This window comes from Leucopleurus acutus (assembly GCF_964270905.1).
Source record: "Leucopleurus acutus genome assembly, chromosome: 9".
In the NCBI taxonomy this organism is placed as follows: Eukaryota; Metazoa; Chordata; class Mammalia; order Artiodactyla; family Delphinidae; genus Leucopleurus; species Leucopleurus acutus.
The window spans coordinates 92910928-92931862 of NC_139144.1; the positions used below are offsets into that span (position 1 = coordinate 92910928).

The 20935-nt window shown below is 41.7% G+C and overlaps 1 protein-coding gene across 2 annotated transcripts in view; it reads right to left on the reverse strand.

Annotated features, from left to right (window-relative positions):
* PTN (pleiotrophin) overlaps nucleotides 1-19877 on the reverse strand; it is a 96590-nt gene extending 76713 nt beyond the window's left edge. For both annotated transcript variants that reach the window (XM_082846812.1, XM_082846811.1), the window contains exon 1: nucleotides 19699-19877. The gene's annotated coding sequence lies outside the window, so the exon portion shown is untranslated. The remainder of the gene's footprint in view (nucleotides 1-19698) is intronic.
* Between the last annotated feature and the right edge of the window lie 1058 nt (nucleotides 19878-20935).

Here is a 20935-nt window from a genome sequence, read left to right on the forward strand (position 1 = left end):
CATTGTCAACCTGCCCCACAGGAGACCTTGTTATTCCTCTTTCGAGGTCTGGGTGTGATGGTTATTCATCTCGCAGAGCAAGCTGGGATTGGGGGAACCCTCTGTGTTAGAACTTCTGGCTTGATTTTCTGTAGACTCCAAGTCAGCTCTGAGGTGAACTGTGTGCACTGTGGCTCTGTAATGAGCATTCAACAATGTGCTTTGTGTCCACAGGTGTCCCATTCAGAGCATCCAAGCTAATGGACAGTTAAGGAAATGACCCAACAGCTGGCAGGCCTCCCCTGCTGTTGCCAATATTGTTTTCATGCTCCAGGCAGTGCTGAATTATAACACACGCGCAGCAAAACTAGCACAGAAGCCCCACATCCACCACTCTATGCCCCTCCAAACTCTAAGGTGAATACCACTTACCAAACTGGCTTCGGGCCGCCTTCTACCTGCTCACAGCTTGACTAAGAATCAAAGAAATGTTTGCTTTGCAAGAAGATAATCCTTTAAACCAAATATGGCTTGAAGTTGTTTGGCTTTAAAATAGTTTTTAAACTATTCTCTCTCTCTCTCTCTCTCCATATATATATATATATATATATATATATACACACACACACACACACACGCACACACATATATGTACACATATACATGTATATATACACATATGTATTTTATTCCTATTTGTATATTATGAATATATGAATAAGAATGAAATGAATATACATATATGTTCACAGTTTCATATTTCACCACCTAAGAAGATAACCCAATGTCTTTGTTTATGCCCATGTGCTAACTACAAAATTCACGTGGCAATAATGGCAATATTTCTCTTGTCATTAATAGTGCTTATCACTGATGCCAAGTTCTTACATGATAGATGATAAAAAATGTTTTACATGTGGATTTATAATTTCTCTATAGCAATATTATTTTTGCTAGATATTTACTAAAGCTTGAGAAACTTTTTAAATGAACATTAGCGTATGGTTCCCTCTCCTTGTCTAAACCCTATTTAATATTCATTTCTCAGTTGAGATACAGCCACAGACTTTGGAATTCAAACATATGATCCCAGATTTAAATACATGTAATCAGTAAACATAAAATATTGTTTAATGCTTAAGTCTTGAGTTAAGGTTCTAGTCATAAATTTATTATTAGAGTTTTTATTTGTTTTTTTTTGTAAACAGACCATACGTGACTAAGTAAAACAGTATGTTTAACATTAATAACTGTTTAATTTTCATAAATATATTGTACTTCAAGTTACAGAATAAGAAGTTTAGACTTAGTTATTGAAATTGTATGAGATAACATTTTAACAGTTGTTTTTATCCCTGCCCGGGAACAGAAAAGAATTTGGTGGAAACTCAGTAGGCCTTTCCTGATACTCTCCTTCCTAAACCATCCCTCCTTCCCTTGACAAACACAATCATTCTCCATCTAACTACCCTGTTTTATTTTCCTCATAACTTACCACTAACTGAAATTGTGTCTACTTATTTCGGTCTTCATTCATCAAGAATAAAAGCATGTACCCTCTACATTTTCACCCTTGTGTTGCCGTATAGTATAGTATGTGGGCATCCTATAAATATTTGATGAGTGGGGCTGCTTCCCTGGTGGTGCAATGGTTGGGAGTCCGCCTGCCGATGCAGGGGGCGCGGGTTCGTGCCCCGGTCTGGGAGGATCCCGCGTGCTGCGGAGCGGCTGGGCCGGTAAGCCGTGGCCGCTGGGCCTGCGCGTCCCGAGCCTGCGCTCCGTGGCTGGAGAGGCCACGGCAGTGAGAGGCCCGCGTTAAAAAAAAAAAAAAAAAAATTTGATGAGTGAATAAATGGGTAGATGTTTTCATCTATACTCTATTTTTAAAAATACAAAATATATAATCTCATATAGTTATTTCTCAGAAGTAATATATAGACAGATATATACAGGCAGTCACTGCTTTACACAGAAGTGTGAGACAATAAAAATGGTCACGTAAAGTGAAACCATGGAAAGCAACCTTAATAATCATTGGGAATAGTTATGATTGTTCCTTGAGCTTCAAAAATCTTTTGCCAAATCATTAAAAAAATCTTACTATCAGAGGTAAATGTATAGGGAAATAAAGAAATATAGCAAAGCTCATACTTCTTTAGTATATGGTAACTTACAACATTAGAAATGTTAAGATTTAAAGTGTTTCGTTTTTTTGGTAAAATACTGATCGAGACTACTTTGAACAGCTTGCTTTCTTTTTCTCACTGTGTAAATTACAATACAGAGTGAGCATCTCTTCTATGCCTTGGCCAATTGTCATATGCCTTTCTAGGTCTGGATTGGCCTCCGACGTTTTATTCTTCATGCTTTCAACATCTTAAAATATACTTGAGAATTGAGTGAGTTTCTTGCCAGCATCAGTCCCTTTGGGACATCTTCATCCTCTTTGTTTTGTCTCCCTTTCTCATTTATACAGACAAGCGTGGCTCCACTAAGTGTCTTAGGCCGCGTAATGCAGAGCCTCTCAACTGGCAGCAGTGTCAACGTTCCCACCTACAGGTATTTCTTCGCTAACTCCATTTATGTTTCATTTGAATTTCACTTCCAGTGTTAAATCACCTCTCATTTCTTGCCTCCACATTCATTTCTGTTGGCCAATTCCTTCTTTAAATTGTCTGTTTTTGAAAAATGTCATTGGGTTTATACTGGGAGACAAGGAGGCAACAGTACTCCATGCTTCACTGTCTGGGCATAAAATGAATAACAGATGCAGAGGGACCAATGATGGGCAAAGGATGAAGGAAGTGATGTGATTGGTCACTGATTAGAAAGCAAATCTATTAGGGAGTGATTTGTGGACTGAGGAGCTAGCAGTTTAATTTGTACTTTATGCAATTATTTATAGTTAATATACTCAAATTTGAACCATGCTGCTGAGGAAGAGGTGCTAATTAACTAAACTGTAGTAACAAAAATTCATGCACATTGGAACCATGCAAAGCAAAAACTGCCTGTAATTGAAAGTACCATTTCTCTCTCAAACTTTCATATGACTTCTATCTCTACGTATGAGAGAAGCTACTTTAGAAACGTGCAAAATCGGGTTTTTACCCTCAGAAGTCATGTATTAAAAACAGAGGGATCATACATTCCTTATTGCCTTTCCCTGAGAACAGAGAGCTGTAGATTTTTGGTTAGTGCATAGGTCAAAGAAAACAAGATGTTGTCACTGTACTGCTACATATTTGCATGTATTAGCCAGGATCAGAAATGCATAAATCAGTGGTTTCCAAACTTCATCATGTGTTAGAATCACCTAGATGGATTATTAAAACACAGATTGCTGACCCCACCCTCCGAGTTTCTGATTTAATAGGTTTGGAGTGGTACCTGGGAATCTGCCTTTCTGATGAGTTCCCAGGTGAAAGAGATGCTGCAGATCAGGAGCCACATTTTCAGAACCACTGACTTCAGCACATTCGGAATCACGAAGAGAAAGAAAAGAATCGGGAGACTAAAACCTGGCAAGAGCACAGAAGCTAAATCAAAGTGCTTTGGGTATCTTAGAGATCTTTTATTTTAGGCTTCTAGTTTTACAATTAAGGAAGTGGAAGCCTGCAAAATTCAAATTATTTAATTCAAATACAAAATTAACCAGACTTAGAGTCTGGTCTAAAACCTAGAATCTATAACCAATACTTTCTGGAAGATAGCTAGCACCATAAGAGACCCTATTCTCAATAGCTATAAGGTGAAACTATGACACACACACACACACACACACACACACACACACAAAGAGTTTCTCAAACTTTGCTGCATATGAAATGGCCTGGTTAAAAATAAATATTCTGATTAAGTAAGGTTCTGATTTCAGAGGTGGAGGATGCAACCCCATGAGATCCAAATGCATGTGAACTGTTCTTTAAGAAACTGCTTTAGAATTGTGTAAGCCAGTGTTTTAAAGCACAGAATCTATACACAGGAGAGAACAGAATGCCAACTTTTTTTTGAATTATTTTTACAAAATACTTTTACAGACTATGAAAACTCCCCAAACTATCCTATGAGATGCATGAGGCACCTTCTTGGAGAAACCTTGGTCAAGCCTCCTCCATTCTAGAAGCTTCCTTTTCCTCATCTGGATAGGGGTAAAATTATTAAACCTGATCTCAGGGCTTCCCTGGTGGCACAGTGGTTGAGAGTCCACCTGCCGATGCAGGGGACACGGGTTCGTGCCCCGGTCCGGGAAGATCCCACGTGCCGCGGAGTGGCTGGGCTCGTGAGCCATGGCCGCTGAGCCTGCGCGTCCAGAGCCTGTGCTCCGCAACGGGAGAGGCCACAGCAGTGAGGGGCCCACGTACCGCAAAAAAACAAACAAACAAAAAAACCGATCTCATACAATTGTTCTGAGGATTAAATGAGATAAACTATATGAAGGCAATTTGTGAAGGGAAAAATATTACATGGGTGTTCGTCGTTAGCTTCATTACAGAGAAGCCTAAACAGGATATGATTTTTTTTAATATCAAGTGGAGAATCTGCAGAAAAAAGATTCTTAATTGTATTACAATAGGCTCATCCTGGCAGAAGCTTACTTATTGGTCAAAGGAACCAGAAGGGGTAAAACCTCTGTGAAATCACAAGACTTCACCTTCACAGGCCCCAAATTATGTGGAACAGGACTTGGAGACTAAATCCTAATCTGGAACAATAAAAAATATAATATATCCTAGGCTCAATGGTTTTCTTAGAAAACATCTTGTCTAATCTCTGTCCCCAAGACATTTCCTGCCTTTTCTGACTCTCCAGTGAACTGGGGATTGGAAACCAGACAATTTTGACTTCCCGAGCTTTCTTTTCTTTTAGCAAAGCTAAAAGAATAATTTTTAAGGAAGGAAAATGAAAATGATCCATTTACCTCGACTCTGCCCTCACTATGAAGGAGGATCCTGGAACTGGAGAAAGAAAATACCAGAAAGGGAGAAAGAGTCTGCCTTCCCGCAGACTGTTGAACATAAAGACACTTTCTCCCTTTGAGGGCCCATCACTTGTTTTTCTCCACATATTTTAATCAATATTCGTTGAGCCATAACAATCTGGCTTCCACAGTCACTCTGGTGCTGAGTTTCATGAGTAACTACTTTTTCCACTGGCTGCAGAAGTAATGAGTCTGTACATGCTGGCAGAAGATCAGTCCTTTGAGCAAAGCAAAATCAGCAGTTTCAAGGGAAGTGCGGGCATCTCAGTGTGGTGATCAGCCCACATCTAAAATGTAAACCAAGTACAGAAAGCAACTCACAGGCCAACTGATCCCTTTTGGAAGGTGTGGCTTCATACCATTCCATGTGCATGTGACATGCCTAGACCTCATTACAGAGTTTTCCTGAAAGCTGATGCATCCAAGGAAACCTTAAAATAAGGAGCAAAGTAATAACATATATTTCCCAGAAAATAAAACTGTTAACACGGCCTTGCCTCATTCTAGCAAAAGTATGTCGCAAGATCTCTTGAGGAGGAAGGTATAGTACTGAGCTCAGGGATTTGAGTTAGCTGGGAGCCTGGTCACCACCGTCCACCACATGCCTGAGGCGCCTTCTCATGAAAAGGTCTCCTAGACGTTGAGGTTGCCCATGAAGGTCAGAGACCTGAGAAGCCTGAGTCCGGCTCACACTCCGTTCTGAGGGTAATCCAGTCTCTCCACAATTCCTTGTAGCCCAGAACACTCCCCTCTTCCCCCCATATCAGCTCTTTCTCTAGACCTCTTCCGTCAGTGGCACTGGAATTCTTTCAAATTGGTCAACATCTCATTTTTCACTACCCTATCATGCCCCTACCTTCCATCCTAACATCTAGACTTCCATCCTAATGTCAGATAGCTTTTATTTTCCTTCATAGTGTCTCCAGAAAGAATTCCTCCTAAGTACCTACTTATGTCAAGGCATCAGAAATCCATCCATCCATTCATTTATTCATTTATTCATTTATTCATTCTTTCAGACATTTGGTATCATGCAAAGCATTGGGCTAGTTAAGTAAGGGAGAGACGGTCATTTAAAATAACCACTGTATGGTAAGAATGAAGTCAGGATTCACACGCTTGTCTCTACCGAGAACTCCCACTTTCTCCCTTATCTTTTTCAGTCTTTAAACACAAGTCAGGAGACACTTCCTCTTGGAAGCCTGCCCTGAATCCACCCCCAGCTGCATTAGGTGTCTCTCTTATGGGCTTTCAAAAGTGCCTATCTAGATCATTGCACTGATATTGCATCCATTTTCTGTTGATGTGCCTGGCCCCCAACTAGACTGTGAGCTTTAAAGACAGAGACTGTGTTGTATTCATCTCTGCATTCCTAGTACTTAACATAGAGCCCAGTAGACTGTGCTCATTGCATATTTTTGAATGAATGAATGAATGAATGGATAAAAACTATGAAAGAAAAATCATAGAAAGTTGTGAAACAGAGTAAGGAATAAGTATTCATTTTTAACTAGAGGAATGAAGACAATTTTCATGGAGGAGATGGTATTGAAGCAAAGCACTGAAGCGTGAACAGGATTTCCAGAATTTGGAAAGATCAAGGGCTTGGGGGGAGGGGTGGTACACAGAGGATTACTTTTTAAAACCTAACGGATTCTCTCCACCTCTAATCTGTTACTTCTCTGAAAATAATCTTTCTTATACTCTAGCAAAGTTTTTTGTTTTCCTTCCTTGCTTGTGGAGAACCTTCGGTGATGCCTTACTATCTATCAGGATAGAATCCGAGCAGGTCAGCTTGCCCTTCGAGGGTCTTGCTATCGTTACCCAAAACTTTTTTCTAATCCTAACTTTCACTCCTTGGCCACCCACTGACTGCACAAATCCGGCCCTTCTGCTCTCTGTCCCCCAGTATCTTGCTTTTTATCATCTCTTTGGCGTTCCTCCTTCTCCATCCCTCACCTACAATGCCTTCCCCGTGCCTTCTTGCCATAGACAATACCACTCTGTCTTTGAAAACCCTACCCCCTTCATGCAGCCTCCCTTTTCCACTCCAGATTGGAATACCTTCTTCTTCTAGACAATGTGATAACAACTCGTTTACCATTTAATCATTGTATGGTTTTCTAACTATAAGCCTGCTTTGTCCCCCTTATGAGGACCGAAATAAGGTACCTACAAGCTAGGATAATGGATGGTGGCTTTTTGCAACATGCACAGTGTTCCAGACAAATATTCTATTGATGAAAAATTCTTGATAACTTACGCACTACTCTAAGGATGTATGAGGAGTCTTTCCTTCAGGCAGACATCTTATTATTCAGCTACCAGCAGATGGGGGTGCTTACCCTAGATATCATATTTAATTTAATGAGAAGAAATAAATTATCTATTATCAGTGTGTCTACGTTATGAAATCACTAACTTTGCCTGTGTTATGATATAAAAACTTGCCACTCTCCTCCTTCATTGATAGAATTATAGTTATTTTTACCTCTTCCACGCAGCCAAAGTAATGGCATTTTTTTTAACTGTGTGACTAGCCTTTTAACATAGGTGCATCTTTTTCACTGTTTTTACCCTTGCCCTTGTCATCGTGGGGCTCCTTCATGCTTTTCAGCCCCTCGTCAAACCACATCAATACCAGTCTCAAACCTTAATCGTAAACAGCATCTAGAGGGATAAAGGCTCAATACTTCACGTAAAGGAGCAACTTCATCACACACAACAGGCTGCAGGGCATGGAGAATCCATCACCTAACCTTTCCCAGCCTCTATGCATCTGTGCCCCACTGTTGGATATCCAGGCTTGACAGCGAATGCTTTCCAATGGGAAACTGTAGCAGGATTTTTTTTCCCATCCTTTGGTCCCTATTGTATGTTCAGCTGCACTGAAGCTAGCTGCTAATCAAAGCCAGAGACTCTCATACACAAACAAACAAGGCATTGTGGCCTCCCCTGGGGCTGGAACACAGCAATCCAACAAACAATTTGGTCAGGTGATAGCAGCATGGAGGAACAGACAGAGCATTGCCCAGACATCCTCCTGTCTTCACTCCCCCCCGCCCCTTCCTCAGCACGAGCCAGTCGAACCACCAGGCCAGGCAAACCGATGCTTGAGAAAGCAATGGAGAATAAAACAATATGCAATAATATGCAGTCAGAAAGGTCTGGTATGACAACAGGATTCTTTGTCCAAGAGAGTGTATTCTCTAGATCATAGTGAGGTAGGAATAAAATACATAGCATGAGAGCATATTCCTGGATGCAGGAAAGAGGAAGAAGGAAGGGATTGGACCAAAATATCTTCAGATGCTCGCTGGGCCCCTGTCATAGGACAGTGGGGTGGCGGTGGAAGAGTGTGATTTAGGAGGTTTTTTTTTTTTTTTTTTTTTTTGCGGTACGCGGGCCTCTCACTGCTGTGGCCTCTCCCATTGCGGAGCACAGGCTCCGGACACGCAGGCTCAGCGGCCATGGCTCACGGGCCCAGCCACTCCGCCCGCAGCATGTGGGATCCTCCCGGACCGGGGCACGAACCTGTGTCCCCTACATCGGCAGGTGGACTCTCAACCACTGCGCCACCAGGGAAGCCCTGATTTAGGAGCTTTGTGGTTAGGTATATTTGATCTACAATCTCAGTTCTACCTCTTACTACCTCGTGACCTTGGACAAGTTACTTAACCATTCAGAGACTCGGTTGCCATTGTTAGTAATGTTGGGGAATTGTGCTCAGAAAGGAAAAAGGAGGGGAATGCTAAGAAAAGAAAGCAAGGTCTTCAGCTTCCAGAAGTAGCTAGTGATAGAGGATGACGGCTCCTCCCTGGCCCTGGCAGTTCCTAGGAACACAGCCTCAGAGGCACTTGTGAACTTTGACATACTGCCATGTGTCCCCAGAGCACATCAAGGGAAACTAGGGATGCCCATGGCCAGCATGAAGCCTGGATACAAGATGTCTTCATACAACAGCAGGAGCCGGGACTCTGGGTGCCTGCACATTGATAATGGAAACATCCCTGAATATGAAAGACAGAGCAGAAAAGCTAGAGATGCCAAAGAAAATGATTGCTCACATCACAGTTTTTGGTTAGGGCAGCCAGTTAATGTTAAATCTTGCAGGGTTGGTGGAGATTGCAGGAGAGAGGGGAAATTGAGTAGGAACTAGGTTAAAGGTTATCTTAATTCTATGAAATGATAAACATGAACTGAGTACCTACTATGTGCCATTTGTTATTTGGGTAGTGGTAACGTGAAAGAACTAGAAACAACTGTCTAGCAGTACAGTATAGAACAGAGAGGTTCAGTGAGAAGATGCAGGACCACTGAAACTCAGAATTAATATAGTGACTTCCTTTCAATACAAAGGGTAGACAATCCAAAATGATTTAATAATTGAAGCACCTTCATATGGAGACCTACAAATGGAAATAAAATCAGTTAGATGCTATCTTGAGGAATCTGTTATAAGATCTGCAGATTTACTTCAGGAAACACCAGTCAACATTTCCATGTCTTATCCTTTCTAGGATGTACCTTAAATGTCCCTCAGTTGCACATGGTGCTCCTCATTGGGTATGTCCACATCCTCATTTCAGTAAAAGTCAAATTTATCAGATAAGCCACAGTCCCATAGTTTCTCCATTTCCAGCTTCTGGCTGGAAGGCTCCTTAAAGCCTTACTAACTGTCCTATACTCAACTGTCACATTTCTCACCTCTTCCAATTCAGAGGTTCCTGGCCTCCGCACAGGAACTCCAATCTCGCTGCAGCATTAGGAGTCACAGTAGATACAAATATTGGAACATTCTCAAGGGACAACGTGTGATTTTGCTTAAATTCCGCCAAGAATAGAGATAAGCAATCCCATGTCACGTTAGATGAGTAGTGAAATCTATTCCCTTTTGAGGAAAACAGCCCCTAATACTTAACGCTGATCTTCCTCACCAAAGAAACATTAAAATCACCTTAAGAAGAGTGGTCACACCTTCCTCTATTCTATACTTATTTTCAATAGTTGCTCAAGTTCCAATAGATGATGATAAATCTGGCTATACCTTGGTATGGACTTGGAAGTTAGACAAGGAAAGGGGTCAATTTGAGATGGGAAGGAGAAAAGGAAATAATATTTGTTCTTCAAAATAAAATTAAACAATTTTTAATAGAAATGCCCAAGTCTAAACATTTTTCTGATTTCAACAAGATATTTAATGTTACACATTAGAGGCGGCAAATGGAAGTCAGGGTAGAAACCTAACCCAGGAAGTTAACTAGTGTGTGTGTAGCTAAGCCCTGGGCCTGGAAGGATCCTGTTGTGCCCATGAAAGGGAGCCTCTGGGTCTTTTCCTTGGTCTCCTTTCATGATCCCCCCGCAAGAGTGGGGGAAATGTGAATTGAAACAATGGGGTGGAGAGTGTAAACTTTATGGATTAGTTGACTCCAGTGACCAGGTTGTCTAAGTCATGGCCCTGCATCCAAGATTGCTCAAGTCCTATGTGAGGCAGCAACTCTTCACTAGAACAACTGATGGATTCTGTTTTGCCTTCAAATACTTCCTCTGAGAGGAACATGGAGGGGACAGGCTGGTTCCTGTCCTGGAATGACTTCTTGGCATTTTTATACTAAGAGGCATGTAGAGCTTAGGAGATTTAGAAAGCAAACAAGACAAATCCACTGGAGAGAAACCTCCTAAGGAACCCCACCAGAGCCAGATGGGCCAAAAGGGCCCAGAGAGAGTTGCCGAGCAGTTCATCCAGAGTGGAGGAGACCTCAGCGCTATCTAGTAGAGTTTTCTGTGAGGTCTGAAGCTCCTCTCCCCAAGCTCATGCTTGGCTTCTGTCTATCAGATTTTTGGATGTTCTCCCTAAGGTCTCAGTTCAAGTCCACTTCTATTTCTTTTGTCTTCTTGGTTCTGCTGCCTTTGAAGTTAACTGCTCTCATTTTAACCTCTTGCAAGAGAACATCACTGGATGAGATGTTGGAAACCCACAGTTAGCTTGCTTTTAGGAAATGTGGATCTAGTTAGAGAGAAGTTGGTAGAAATCCACCTCTACCAACTTATTCCTGCTAAATTGCTTTTGATCTGTTTCTCCAAACTAAATTCATTTGTGACAGCCTTGAAGTACATCTTCAAATCCCCAGATATCGTGTATCAGAGGGCAGACTCTGTGATCCCTAACCATCAGACTCAAACCACTGTTTTAAAAGGCTAGAAATCATTTCAGGCTCAAGTTGGTGGGAATCTCAATACTGGCATAGACAATAAAAGCCTTCCACCCCTCCTCTACAAACAAGAGTGCGGTTGACAAACCCAAATTTGATCTGACTCACGTTAAACTAGAGCCAATCTGTACACTATTCATTCCAAATAATAATAGAGCGAATAAATAATTCCCCAAAGGATGCCAAGCCCTGGAGTGACGTGCATCAAAGAGGTTTGCTGCCCCTGCAGGTTTACCCACGTGCAGTGCATTAGGCCCTCTCTTCTTAGCCCAGAGCAGCTCAGCAGTTCCACAGGCTCCTGGGACCTGCTAAGGGGGTGAGATTGGACCTGGGTGGGATCAGGCAGCTGTGGCTTCCCTGGGGAGACTTTTACCCCTGGATATGTATCTGGAAGGGTCCTCAAGGTTAAGAATGGAAGATAATGTTTACTCAGCTTGACCTTTAATTTGTACACACTAAGGTCCACAAGATTATCTGTTCCGTCTAAACAGCACATCCTTTGCTGGGAGAAAGATTTTTTGTTTGCTTCATGGGATTATGTTTGTTTGTTTGCATTTTTCTATTTCCAACTTTTTAATGAGAGTCCATCAGATTAATTTACTAAGCTTTCTTTATGATTCAAATTTACCCATGTCAAACTAAATAAATTGAATTTCCATCTTAATTGGCCCACTTAGTAGAAACAAACGCACATGTTAATGTGTGGAAAGCTATAAACATATAGCATACATCGATTACTATGTTGATCTAAGAAGCAGGACACAATTATTTGTGCAACTATTTTCAAAGGTTAAATCAGAAAAACTATAAAAGTGTATCAGAGTGTTAACAGTGGTGTCCATTTTGAGCAGGATTATAAGTCATTTTTTTCCTTCTTCATAACTTAAAAAATTTTAATATTTGTAGCATGGACATTTTTCTAGAATGAGAAAAAATAATATGTTTCTCCAGGTATATATTTGTGTTTTCCTAATAACAAACATAATAATCAAAAAACCCTTATTTTTGTTCACATCATTAAAATTAATCAAACTTTTCACAAGTTTGAAATGAACTGAGCTGTATGTAAGATTCTGTGTTTTGCCAGAGTCACTGAATTTAACAGTTAACTATAGATGGTAATCAAGAAAAGAGGATGAGAAGAAAGGCTTTACATTATTGTTTCAAAACTTAAGTACCTCCACCAGTTAAAATAACGTAATAAACTCCCTGCTTTCTTTCCTATAGCAGCTTCAGGCTTCCTCATTTGATCACCTTGGACCATATCTAAAGAAATATACCAGAAGGCAACATTCTTTTATAGAAAATATTTTTTGAAGAACTAAATTGGCCCTTGCGTAAGATTCTCCAAAGCTGCAGGATATTTTTTTAAGCCAAAGATCCAACTTCTGACTTAACATGGACACCCCATCTGGCCAACTGGAAGATGCCCAGTGGAAGCCTTCAGATGTTCTAATGCTCAAAAATGAAGGCCACTTTGTGTTACAACTTTAGCAATGATTCTCTGCTATGGGGAGCAATAATTCCATGGGCAGGTTTAGAACAGGCCATATTATTAGCAAATAAGGAAGGCCATTATGAAAACATTATTTTAAAGTTTTACGTGGTCTCCATTTGTTTTATCCTGAGTGGAGACTTTCTCTGTTCCCTAAGATTGTTACTGAGATATGTTCCGTATTGATTGAATCTGGACTCTGAGGCAAGAGTCCTTGGCTCCTTCCTTAGGCAGCCCAGCATCTCCCAGGAAGCCACACAGATGGATGATCCCTGCTCTACTTCCCTTATGGTGTGGAAAGGCACATCCAAGGGAAAAACAGATGTTCAAACCTTAAATAAGAGAATACTCTAGCATTCAGAAAGCATATTACATTACATCCTTCTCATCGTAAGAAGGAAGTTTCCTAAACACTATTACTATCACTTACACCCTCGCAGGGGAAGGCTCCGGGAGAAGCACCGGTAAGAGGCCTGAGATCACACCTGACAAAGGGCCTTGTATTCTTAAGGGGCTCAGTCAAGTCAATAGCAATTCGGATGGTGACTCTGCAAATTTCTTTTATAAATAATCCAACACTGTAAATATGACTCGCACATGAGAAGTGATCAGCTTTTGCACATAGTAGGAAGTGTTATCGTCAGTGACCTTCGTTGTGTGTTTTAAGCTATGCATGTCACGATTAGAGAGTTCTGATTTCTTGCCTGCTCTCCCAATTTATGGAACTAAACACTAGTGACTGGTCACTCAAAATGAGGTCCCCAGGCCAGCAGCTGCTATCGCCAGGGACCTTGTTAGAAAGGCAGACCCTGAGAATCCACCAGAGACCTACTGAATCAGAATCGCATTTTAGCAAGATCTCTAGGTGACTGACATGCACATTGAAGTGTGAGAAGCACAGCTATAGTATAAAGTGCTGCTAATCAATTGTAAAAACCTAAATTTAGTGAGAATCACCGATTGAAATTTTTGGTATGCATCCTTTACAACTCTTAGGAAGCCCTATAATATAATATTTAGTAAAACAATTCATAACCATTTTAGTTTAACCTTTTTTACAATTGTCTACTCACTTTTTTTTTTCACTCTGACTCCGATTTCCTTTTCTTCACACCTGTCACACATCTTTCCTCTTACTCACTTCATCTGGTCAAACTTACCTTTCAGCATCTTAGGCAATCTCTAGGGGTCCTGAGAAAATGATAACGACAAGCAGCAGAACTGAGGAAAGAGACAGGCAGAACTGGCCCCACTGATTTCATTAACAGTAGCTTATGTTTAGTGTAGCAGGTTACAGTTTATAAACAGTGCATTGTTACGATTTACCTTTACCACCAGCCCGTGAGGTAGGCAGAGCATCTATCATCACTATCACCCTGAACACCATCATCATCAACATCATCACCAGCTTACAGATGAAAACCCTGAGGTTCCAGGAGATACAGGGACAACTCAGCTTCCGGCAGAACTGCGATGCGATAAATGCAGGCTCCTGAATCCAAACCTGAACTCTTTCCTCTGAGCTGACGGCTCCATGATGGCAGTAGGGCCACAGCACATGGCTATGGGTGTCACCAACCTCAGCAATGAGATGGCTGCACCTTGGCTTGGGAGTGCCCTGTAGGTAGAATGCTCTCCTAGACACTGTAGGAAAGGCCAAGGTCAACAGTCTGATTCGGGGACCTTACATGTCAAATTCCCTGGGGCCTGGAGCACGATCATATGTTCCGTGTGTTTCTTTTCAGAAGGGGTTTTGGATCTGCATTTAGAGAGAACAGTCTGAGACTAGAGAGGACAGAAGCATTTCAAGAAGAAGAAAGTCTCACCTAGGTTTCTGTTTGTTTGTTTTCTCATGCCAGGTGGACATGAGAAATAAAGCAGTGGGGGAGGGAAAGCAAGGGTGGACTTTCATGGGGGGCGGGTGGGCAGGGCTGCATCCCCCTAATCAGCATTTCCATTATCCTCATCAAATACTCTGTAGCAGTCAGACTCTGGGTTCTGTCCTTCACACTCATTTTCTAGATTAATATTCATGTCCATCCTAGGAGGTATTAGTGCTGTCATCTTAGGGATAAGGAAATTGAAGCAAGAAAGACCACGATATTTGCTAATGGTCACACAGCTAGTAAGAAGCGTAGCTGTGGTTTACCTTGATTTCTTTAAACTTAGAGCTCAAATATTGGAGCATTACAGCCAATGTTTCTAATACATCACCTGCATGCAGGTGCCCTGTCACATGTCCATCTTCCTTGACTCCACCTCTCAAATCAGAATCTCTGGGGATGGGCTCCAGGCATCTGGATGCTAAGACATGACTCCAGTTATTCTGATAAACACCGAAGAAAGGAAACCCTACACTGGGTGATTTGGCCGCTTACTCTACATACACTGGAGTTTAGGTTTGACATGAGAGGCAACTGAGAAAGAAAATTAATTAGTCAGCTGAAGATATGGCATTATATTATAGAGGAGAAAAAAATATCCAAACTAGGAACTTTAAGATCTTTTAAGATCGTCAAGATTCTTGTATTAAATAATGGGGTCATCTTAACCTCTTTGAATTTGTATCCTTATCAATTAAAAAAAAATCCTGTTCAGCCTACCTAAGTAGAATTGTTATGAAAATATGATGAGAAAATAAATGTTATTAGTTCTGAAAAGCAAAGGCCTGTAGCCACAATGAAGTTATGATGAAAATAATGTCCCAAGTGTTCAGTCTTAAGGCTTTGAATAACACAGTTTGTTAAAGAAGAGGTAAGGTTTCCTTCTCCTTTATGCAGGTGAGTCAGAGACCATGCAAGGTCGAGACCCTTAAAATAAACAAGGTGAAATATGATTAGGAAGACACTCCAGAGAACTGGCAGACCTGCATGATGTTTGCAATAAAGGAGGAAGAGGAAAAGGCAGGAGAGCCTTCTAGAGGTTCAAGGTTGAGAATGGGGTGCTTGGGTTTAAACAGGAAATTGGTACCAGGTGATGTATAGAGGGATTGAGTATAGAAGGCAGTCAAGGTCATTGGAACATGAGGAAGAGCAGAGAAAATGGTATTCAGAGTCATTTACTTATTTTTTCACTCATTCATCAGGTATTCATTGGGCATTTCAATGGTCTCACTCTAGATATGCTAGGGTTCTGGAGAGGAATGAGAGAGTGTCTGCCTTCTAGGGGTGCACGGTCTGGGTGGGGTGGAGCTGGTGGTAACAGTGAGTAATTCCAAGAGGTAAACGATGTGCTTTTCCAGTGTTGGCGCTGCTGGGAAAGGAGGAACGGAAGTCGCCGGAAGGCTGGGTGGAGGGGGGAATTAGAGCGCCACCTAGAGGGAGGATTTGCCTGGGAAAACCCTCCCTTGGCGCCGTTAATCTCAGACTCATTCAGTTTCACCCAAATTCCACAGCTGAAGGTAGAGGACTTGCTATCGTTCCCTCCATGTCTGTGATTTCATTGAAGAACAGTCATCTCATATCTCAGTATAAAAAGTGGAAGAAGTGGGAATAAAAGGTGAGAGATACAGAATGCTATTTGTGCCTTACAGTGATGTTTTGGTTTTTAATAAGCACAATTTTTAGAATTAAGAACCCAAGTGTCAGTTACTATGACTTACTTCATTCAAGGTTAATATGTAACAATAGATTTTTTTCACTAACTATGAAGTTTCAGAATCTAAGAACTCTGCTTTTAGGAAACTCATTATGATGATGTTTTTATTTGAAATATCACTTTATCTTAAGCCTACTATGAAGAAATGGCTCCAAAATAAAGCCCAGGAGAAAAAATTAAGTTATTTCTCAAAATATCTTAAGCATGAACTATTCACTGTATTCCCTGCTTACTATGAAGAAATAGGGATTTGTGGTGAATGTGATCTACATAATCAAATCTGCAATATTACCATAATTATAATGCCCTCAGATAACGTTACATTATAGTTATCCTTCTAAACCACAGAAATCTTAACTTGTCATTTACCAAATACTAAAATAGAAACAAAAGGCTTGTTATATTTGACAATCTAGAAAGATCGTATGACACCTATGCCATGTGGCAAACGATTCCACATACAAGACTGGGAAGAAGTGCATGGAAAAATCGCCCAGTGGATGGAAAATTGAATGGGCCATAAACATCAAGAATGGAGAACTTTCCAAAGTGAGGCTGTGGCCCAAATTCCACTCAAGCCAATTGACTCTGGAAGGAAAAAAGCTGGCCCAGCTTGTAAAGAGAAGCTCCATATCTGAATATTATTTTACCCCAGGGCAATGACATGGTTTTGTGTCAAAAGGAAACAAAAGTTCTCTGATTATTCATTAGAACTGCAGCCAAAAGAGACAACATTCATCACCCTTAGAGGAGCTCCACTCAGCATCCAAACAAGGGCTGTTGGGAGGCCTGACTCACCTGATGCTTAAAGATGAGCATCTCTTTAAACTGGACTGACCTGCACTCAGGTGTAAACCAGCTTGCTCCCTGATCACCCTGGGTGGTCTCAGTTTGGGCATTACCTTTAGGAGGGCAGTCAAGGACAGCCATCCTATTCACTATGTCACCATATTAAACAGTGTAAGTGTTGGGAGAACTGGAATTTATAATCTGAATTCTAACTACCGGCCCTCAATCCACCATTAACTAATACACCATTTCGAACAAGCCACCCAAACTCAGTCTCCTGAGAAAATTTTGAATAGTAATAAAATACCATATGGCAAATAAGAATATGATCAGAATTCACATGAGAATGTCATTTAAATAAGAAAGCAAGAGTATCTTCAAAAGGAAAAAAATATTTAAACCCCAAATACTTAATTTCTAGGATTGATTTTATTGATAAAAGTGATTAAATTATTTGGGGACCTTATTTCTCTCAAGTTATTTTCAATGATCCGGTTCTGTGAAAATTCAAACCAGGCCACTAGGTTTTCTAGAGTAAAAACATCAAAAATGTTCATTAAAAAACGTGGGTTCTGCCACATATTGCTATATGTAAAGACTAAATAGGTACATGGAAATTTTCAATAAATCAGTAAATTTATTACACCCAATACCATGAAAAGAGGTCCAGGAAACCACAAAGTTATGTATTATAAACATAATATATTGTACTATAAATATTTTAAATATATGTTATCATCCTCATTCTATATAATACCCCATCGAAAAGTCAGAAAATAAAAAGTCACATATTAACTGTAGTTTCTTTTCTCTCACACTCTAGCTTTGAAAATATAATACATTTGTACCGACAAGCAAACATCTGGAACACAGCACCTAATGCGTTAAGTATGGCTTCAGGTGGGTGTTCCTTATAGAGGCCTTTCCCTAAATGATAAAAAAAAAAAAAAGTCGTAAAAGAGGCCTGGGAACAGGAGGAGAGGAAAGATCAACTTCTACAGATTTAAAATACGATTAGAGAATTAAAAGCACCAAAGTTTCTTAAAGCACAAAATAATGGTATTAGAGGGTTTTTTCACAACATAATTTTTCAAAAGCCCATCCTCTAATTTAAATGAGAAAGTACAAATATTGCCACTCTAAAATAACTCATGTCCCAAAGGGAGGAAAAAAGAAAACACCACTCCAATTTTCTTAGAATTTAACTGGACTATAATTTATTTTAATGATTTGGTCTTTAGAATGCATAATTTACTTAAAAAGGAACATAATGAAGATGGAAAATAGAAGCTTTATTTTCTACACTGGGAGACACCTCTTTTGTTTCACTCCCATTACCTTTCAATATTTCAAATATCAGTTCATCCCCAGATGATCAAGGGGCTAAAAAGGGCTTTGCTGTTTCGTCAACTCCACATTTGCCTGAGATCATGAAACTGCTTCGTTATATTATTAGTTCGAAAGCGCCTGTTGATAGTTCCTGGACCTCCTCCCAGGCCCTTCCCTCCAACACACACCCGTAGGTCACCTTTCTCAGCTGTTAAAGCAAAATGCCTCAGTAACCCTCCAGATGAAAACAAAAGATGCCAAAAGGCTGGAACTTTGATTTCTCTCGAATTGTTCATTCTCCCCAACCATCACCTCCCCCCACCACATGCCACTCCTACTTTTTCAATGTATCCCCCAGACTTACAGAGCAGCTGTTAACAGAGGTAGGGGTGAGTTAACAGGAGTGTAGATAAACTCAGTGTGTGTTCCGGTGTTCCTGCGTGTTCTGTTAAAGAAAAGATGTGTGTGTGTCTGTGTGTGTGTGTTGAAGAGAGAGCAAGTTTTATGTTCTGTGTGTTAAGTAGAGAAGGGAAGGAGTTAAATACATTCCTCTCTTTTAAAATATTTTAACTTATTAGAAACATCAACTCAGAAACTAAGAATCTAGCAGATTGGTAATTAATATACCCAAGCTTTACGTGGGTGAAATAAAAAGTTCAAGTGTCTCTGTACAGGGCAGTTCTTAAAATTATTCAAATGAGAAATGGGATTCAAGGTGTGTCTTTTAAACTTTGGACGTAACCATTTCTAGAACCATTCCTGGGCTGGCAGGCAGGACAAGGAGTGCCCGGATGGTCTGCAAGGGACCCGCAAGGTCAGCTGGCACCGGGAGGCACAAGCCCCCACTTGGTACCTAGAAATGCCAGCTAAGACGCATCAGCTGGCAAGCCCTGGGGCAATCCGGGAAGCAAGGGAAGGATGGGAAAAGGAGCCCTGCTTGCTCAGGCTGCCTGACTTTCTCTCTCTTGTCTACCCAGCCACAGACACACCTACTAACTCAGGTTTTACAAAGAGCAAAGCCCCTGCATGTTCTCCATTCCGCTGGAAGCAGGAACACAGTCCAAATGCGCACATAACATCACAAAAGCTTCTTTCCTTCCACCCATCTATGGGCACCCTGACCATCCTGACCAGACGCCCCCAAAATATGCCTCCGGAGCAAATCAGCTTTGAAAGCAGCCGCACCAGCAAAGACACCAGCAGCCCCTCTCCCACTCCTACCACGATCATCCGCGGGCGCCCAGAAAAGTGGCGGAGGCTGAAGGGGAAGTCGATCGGAGAGCCCTCGGAGGAACCGCGCATTCCCTTCCACTTACTCGGAGTTGCAAACGAGCCGCGTGCGCTCAGGCTGCCTTTGTTGGTCGGGGCGAGGCTTTCTGCCCGGAGTCCAGGTACCCGAGTCACTGCTGCTCGCGGCCGCGCCTGTTCCCCGCCGCCGGCACGCACGGTGGCTCACTGGTCTCTTTCTTCCCCTCTCCCCACTTTGGCTTTTCCTCCGCTCTGCGACTCCCTTGGCGGGATTTTCGGACTGGAAGGCGGGGAACCAGACGGATCCTGCCTCGGAGTGGAGCACGCCCTGCCGGGGAGGGGACGGAAGGGAAATGGAGAATGGGAGGGAGGAGAGGAGCTGGCAGGGAGAATACGAGGGCTGGGCGAGGCGGGGGGGGGGGGGGGGGGGCGCGCCTTTCCCTCGAGAGCTGATTGGGAAACTTATTAAAAGCAGGGTTCACCAGGGGCAGTATCTCCCCACCCGCGCCAGCACGCGGATTTGAACCCAGAGGCCAGAGGATGAAGCCCTGTTTCGTTTTTAGCAGAGACAGATGCAATATCTCTTTCCCAAACTTTGTGCATGACCTCTTCTTTAGGTGGGTGCGTACCCCAGTTTATCAAGTAGCGCGTCTTAAATGGACGATTGATGGCATCTTAAACTACAGTTTGGGCCCCCGGCGATTCTTTTTAAATGATATTCAGGGTGGAAAAGCAGTCTTCAAGACCAGGCTCTCATTTGTCCCCACGTCTATCGCCCTCGCCCCGCACAGCTTCAGTCACTTCAGCTGTCAGTCCCATCCCACCTGCGCGTCACCACATGTGCAAAGGACTTTTTTGCGCTTGTCACAGAGTGACAGATGTCTGAAAGTTCCCAATTAAAGTGCCACTTTCCTTTAGGGGGCTCTTTCCTCTTCTGGCTTCCTTGGTGCATTTAGTGACCTATTTAGTGACATGCCTTTGACACCCAAGAATTTAGGGGGTTAACGAACGTAGCTCGAACTCCGAGGTTTGTAAAACTCAGAGGCTGGACTTCTGTGTCTTTCTGGAATTACATTTTTCTTCGAATGAGGAAAGAAGGTAAGATAATATACCTAGGATTGTTTAAGTAACACATAGATGAGTATCTGTGATATAGATGAAAGTATTGCGCAAAAATGATTAAGTATAAAACAAATTTGCCCAAACATTCTCAAAAAGGAAATTGTGAGGTTCTCCTCCGCTCATCCGTTTTTTCCTGCTCTTCGTCTTCCTTTCACTGCCTTTCAGCTTATCATCTGATGACGC